General features: G+C 44.7%; 1 non-coding gene across 1 annotated transcript; it reads left to right on the forward strand.

The window, feature by feature from the left end:
• The first annotated feature begins 1,633 nt into the window (after nt 1–1,633).
• On the forward strand, nt 1,634–1,792 carry LOC115869135. Its single transcript, XR_004046019.1, has one exon. It is a non-coding gene; the product is annotated as a U1 spliceosomal RNA (small nuclear RNA).
• Nucleotides 1,793–6,062: the final 4,270 nt, after the last annotated feature.

Raw genomic sequence — 6,062 nt, forward strand, 5'->3', positions numbered from 1 at the left:
TATTGTTGAACAACAAAAAAGGAAATTTATTACCTGTATACGGTACGGTAGTAGTTGTCATCACAAACCAGCATAACCAGACAAACTGTGAATCCCACAGTATCAAGAATTTCTTGTTACTACCATTATTTTCATGTACAACCATCTATGGTATGTTTGCTCATAATCTATGATACATTTATTCACACTTTCTATCTGCTCCGGCTGTACTGCGGCGCCTGCCGCTACGGTCCAGAGTCCAGAGTTATGGTAGCTTGAGGGTGGGGGGGCTTAGTATCAGGGAGGCCTTATTTTCAGGGGGTGCCTTATATTTCAGCGAGAGGCAAAACTGTAAGTAGGTCTTATTTTGGGGGGATGCCTTACTTTTGGGGAAACACGGTACCACATGGAAACAATTTGGAGTGCTTGTTCTAAGTCTTGGGCTGGTTGCAGAGAATTGATTTCATTTTCACTGCAATTCAACCCCTCCTGGGGCAGCCTTGAACCTGGGGTCTGACTCTCTTCCACCTTGACAGAAGGATGGAAACACTGATTCACATTATCCAGCGATAGCCCCTCTGACAGGATAGTTCAGAACCTTAAACAAGGGACCTTCACAAAAGCGCCACTCTCACAAATGCATTCAGAATCAGCAAAATGGAGTTGCTGAAAAAGAGGAGGATGATACTAATATGCAGCAGTTTTTTCTCATTAGGATCTAATTAAGCCCCAACTCCTCTGAGACCTCAGGGACCCTGTTCGCTTCTGTCTGCCCTATCTTCTGGTTTGTGTCACAGCACATGCTCCCCGGGGGTCTTTTTCGTGTTTGTTAACGGATGTTTTGTATCCTTCTCTCGCATCTAGAATATGGGTGGTTGTTGGACGCTGCTGTCAAATCAATGTGGACTCCAGGGGAGCATTTGCCCAGAGATAAGGACCGCAGGGGGAGCGAGACAGGAAGGAAGGTCAAATGGAATGGTAAACATGGGGGGGACGAGGGAGGGCAGGGAGAGGGTGTTGCTGCCTCATGGGAATCACAGTCAATGACAGGACCAGTGTGTGAATCTCCGATGGGAAAAGCACTTTGCCGTGAACCCTTTCACTCAAATCAAACGAGAAGTTCGTAAGATTCATTTTGGATGCCTGGTAATAGCCTTGACCCAGCAGAGTGTTTTGTGGGAATGAGATGGCGTCACGGGTTTGCTAGACTGCCGTCTTCAAGGGCCAGTTCTCCAGGGCTTTTCTTCCTTCAAAGGGGCAAGTGGCTTCGAATCAGGAACTTTTCTGTTCAACAGCCTAGCACTTACCAGTTTCAACCCCAGGGCATCTTAGGATGTGGTGGATCCCCACCCCCCACCCCTCCCCCTCAAGAGCAGGGATCTGGTATACCACATTCTGGGCTCTATCTCTAAGCCGAGAACACACTGAAGGAACTGTGTCAAAAAGACAATGTTATCATGATGTCAATAAAGACTTGGTTTGCTCAAGAAGAAATGGGCTGAATTATCTTCACAAAACCGAAGGAACAAATTCCCTCCACACCCAGGTCCCAGACAATACAATCCACTCATTCTTTCCAGCCATGCAATGAGTACCTGGTCAATTCTTCCAAGCAAAATATTGGCGAGGAACGCCATCATAAGAGGTAGCATTTATACTTACCTGGCAGGGGAGATGCCATGATCACGAAGGTGGTTTTTCCAGGGCGAGGCTTATCCATTGCACTCGGATGTGCTGACCCCTGCGATTTCCCCAAATGTGGGAAACTCGACTGTATGATTTGTGGTCGTGGGAGACTGTTCTCGCTCTCCCCTGTTTTATATTTTTAAAAAGAAAAAAAAAGAGGCAGCATTGATAACTTTGATAACTCGCCATGTCTCTGCGTTTCCAGTCCACCATGCCGTCAGCGGTTCGCTCTCTTCCTGTTCCAATAACTTCAACGAACGAAAACGGAGCTCTCGGACCCGGAGGCACTCTGCCTTAACTCAGGAGAACAAAGGCCTTCGGTGTGCAGTGACGAACCCTCTGACTGTTTTTTGTGGGTGTTTTTGCTCCCTGGGTGATGCTACCTAGTTATTGCTGGGAAGTAAATAAGACCTCCACCAAATTCTAACCAAACTCTGCCAGACTCTATTCTGACTGAGAGCAATCCTGTACGACAGGGTAGACCAGCCAGCCCCTCATGTGAGTTTCCAAGATGTAACTTTTTACAGGCGTAGAAAGTCCTGTCACCCTCTGGAGCACCAGCGGGTGGTTTCCAACTGCTGACCTTGAAGTTAGACCCATGCTTAACCACTGTGCCTACCCATCAGTGTCTGTTCTCCTAAAATGCAGCATTATGATGAGAATAGTTTCCTTACCACTTTGTTGTTCATATTCATTCTCCCTTTATGTCTATTGTTGTTAGGGGTGTGCTCATAGCGACCCCATGCACATTAGAATCCAGGAGGGCCTCGTCCTGCATGACCCTCACACTTGCTTTCACTTTGAAGGCCAGTGTTGCAGCCACGGTGTCAACCCATCTGGTTGAGGGCCTTCCTTGCTTCCACCGTCCAACACTTTACCAGGCATGGTGCCCCAAGTACCTGAGATAAATTCTCCCCATCCTTGCTTCTAAGGGACATTCTACTTCTTCCAGGCAGACCTGCTTGTTCTTTTGGAAGTCTATGGTACTTTCAATATGTTGCTTCAGCACCAGAGTTCCAATGCCTGGCTCTTTCTTCACTCTTCCCTATGCGATGTCCCACCTTCACATGCATATGCGGCAGATGAAAATGCCCTGACTTGGGTCCGGCGCATCTTGTCCCTCAAAGTAACATCCTTGGGTATATTAGAGCATAAATTCTGGGCACTAGGTTTGGGGAAGGCTACGGTTTACAGTGGAAGCCCTAAACCATTTTGTCTCCACATAGATTCAGCTCCAGTGAGTTCTTTCTGACCACAGAGAGGCAATATTAAAAAAGCTTTGCCTCAGGCAAAGTGAGTTTGCTGTTAAGTCCCCTAGCTATCCCAGGGAAGGGGAAGCTCTCCCCTTCAGGCATTTGCCTGGGTCTGCTCTTGATGAAAATAAGGCCACATGATCACAGGGCCTATGCCAAGGCCGTCAGAGAGCGCTGAACAAATCTTGTAAGCTTTCCTAATCTGCAATGGGGTATGTGTTCCAATCATGGGCCCTGTCCCAATTCTACAGTTGTGCCTACAAAGGGGACGAGTCGATCTGCTACCGATCATAATTCTGGGACAATTTCTTTTGTTGTCCATGGCAAATTCAAGTAACGATTCCACTATGACTCACCGGACACCATGATGGCCTCTTGCTGATGGTTTCCTGCACCCGGATGAGATATTTGTTGTTGTCCTGCTGAAGACGAAATCGTTGAATTTGGAATCTCCCCCCCAACCCCTAGACCATGTAAAAGAAGTCTGTTGATGCTATACTTCCGCTTCCCCTCAGTTACCCCACTGGCAGCCCTTTGAGCACAGTATACAACTGGCCCAACGGGGTAAAGAGGCTGGAGGTTGTAGAAAGATAAAACAATATTCCAACGCCTTTTCTTTAGGGCTGTGTTCTTTGTTCCTGTAATCATAACCACCTTATTCTGACTGCTTTGGGAAGGAATAAGGTGGGGCCATGTAATTAATATAATTATATTTAATTAATATGCAATGATAATTACATGCTCAGAACTAATAGATCCGAAAATTCTCCCAGTGTGTGCCAAAATATACCACCAAGACAGACTGAGGCTGAGCCAATGTGATGTCACAAAGAAATACGATTTAGAAACCAATTTTATCTTGGTCACTGGACAACCACTTCAGTAATTTCACAACAAAAAGATTTCACTTGGTTCAGGCAAAATGCTCTGACATTTATTATCTCACTTTATTCAAAGTATTAGATAAGCTCTTTAAAAAAAAATCATTTTATTGGGGGCTCATAAAATTCTTATCACAATCCATACATACATCCATGGTGTCAAGCACAAATGTACATTTGTTGCCCTCATCATTCTCAAAACATTTGCTTTCTACTTGAGCCCTTAATATCTGTTGCTCAGGTAAGCTCTTTTAAGTAGCAAGCCATTTAAGTTTGTTCAAATTACCTCAGGCCGTGAAGGTTTGGTGTCTGAATCTTTGGGGAATGAAGGAAATACAGAAAACCAGTAAGCCCTGAGCCTCATGAGACCTGGACCATGATTCAGAATGAAAGTCACTCCCAACAAACAAACAAACAACATAAAATGGTTAAAACAAACAGCCACTCCTCTATGACTCTTGTAACTCAGCTTCTCTCTCACCGTGCGGTGTTGGACTAGCTACCTCAATTACTTCAGCTCTCCACGGCTCCGTTTTCTTATTTGTGAAATGGAAGTCAACCTCAGAGTTGAAGTTAAAAAATGTAAAGTATCTAAAATAACACCCGGTACGTAGGAATTGGTGTATTTGTTATTATAATTATTTTATTATTGTTATATTTTCAATCGATTCTGCAGTTCCTGTCTACTACCTCATGGTGTCTCTGCCGCAAGCCTTCTGAGTACTACCTCTTCTGTGTGTGCCTCACAGTGAGTTAGACTAACGACAAGGTTGACTGCTCAAATCTGCCTGACGCTCCATGGGAGAAAGAAGAGGCCATCTACTCCCATAGAAATTTAATCTCAGAAATCCTATAAAACAGTTTTATTCAAAAGAGCCCTGGTGGCATAGAGGTTACATGTCTGGCTGCTAGCCTTGAGGTTCGTAGTTTGAAACCACCGGAGAGGTTTTTCTACTCTGATAAAGTTACAACCTGGGAAACCCACAGGGGCAGGTTTACCCTGTCCTGTAGGGTCACCATGGGTCAGAACTGACTTGCTGGCAGTGAATTTGGTGTGATTTTAAAGGGTTTCTTTGGGTTGGAAGGGGCTCCGATGGCAGTGGCTTTGTTCCACCCACCCGCTACCCGCCTCTGTCTTGTTGGTTAGCTTTCAAACTTCATGGCCAATAATCCTTTTCTTCAGCACTTTCGCCAACTCATTTCTAAATGAGCGACTTCCAGGTGATCCTGGCTCTTATAACTCCAGAGCATATACAGCGTTTGATTTAATTTTACCAAAGAAGTGTTATCTCTTACACTTTCTTTTATTCAAGAATGGGTGATGATGATCTTTTTCTTTAACAGCATGTTCTAATACTAGAGGTAATTTAGTGGCTTTATACATTATTCCCCATTTAGTGTTCAAGTAACACAGGCCCAAATGAAAATGATGTAAAGGTGAAGCAAAAATAAAGAAGTTTACAGCATTTAAAAGACCAACATACTACTATGATAGTGTGGCACTTTCTCTCTGCTCCCTTAATACCCTAGCTAGTTTAACAAGCCACAGGACTAATTATCTGGTAATTTGGATCCTGCACAGTCAGCATCCTTCAATGGAAAGATTCTTCTGAAGACAGAAGCTGAGGGAGCACGGGCAAGCAGCAGAGAACTTGATTTTTGTAGGTCCTGAGCAGTATAAGACACTAGCCTTCATTGTTTATCAGTCACATGTTTCAGCTTGCCAGGGGAGTTCCTTTCATGAAAGCATTTATGCAAGCCAGTTGTCCCATCTTCATTTTACATCTGAGTTTGGTTAAAATTCATTTCTCCTAGTTGTCTTAGACAGAAGTTTCTGGACTGCAGTCTAACACCCCATCTCAAAACATAACCTCCAGTGCCACAGAATTCTAGTTAAGGATTAAGAGAGTCTGATTAAAGCAGCAGCAAATTAATGATTGGCCCGGTGAGAGCGTGAGGGAATGAACGGTCCCATTGAGGCCTGGGAATCATATGTGGCAACGATCCAGAGAATGGAGGTATACCACCACAGTTATCAAGCTGGGTAGATTTGGACTAGAGGTGAGCCAGGCTACCTGAGTTGAAAAATAAGCCTTATTTAATAGTGTGGTAGATGAAAATCAAGGTTATGGGAAAAGCACTGTTATGGCTTGTGCATGGCCCTGAGACCTCCAGAAAGGTGTGTACACAGCACATGTTAGTAGGCAGGAATGGCATTGACCGCCACCTCTGGAATGCCTGGCTTTTGGGGAAAGGCTGGACC

Source organism: Echinops telfairi, unplaced genomic scaffold, assembly GCF_000313985.2.
Source record: "Echinops telfairi isolate 266 unplaced genomic scaffold, ASM31398v2 ScPeMD7_21;HRSCAF=78, whole genome shotgun sequence".
Classification (NCBI taxonomy): domain Eukaryota; kingdom Metazoa; phylum Chordata; class Mammalia; order Afrosoricida; family Tenrecidae; genus Echinops; species Echinops telfairi.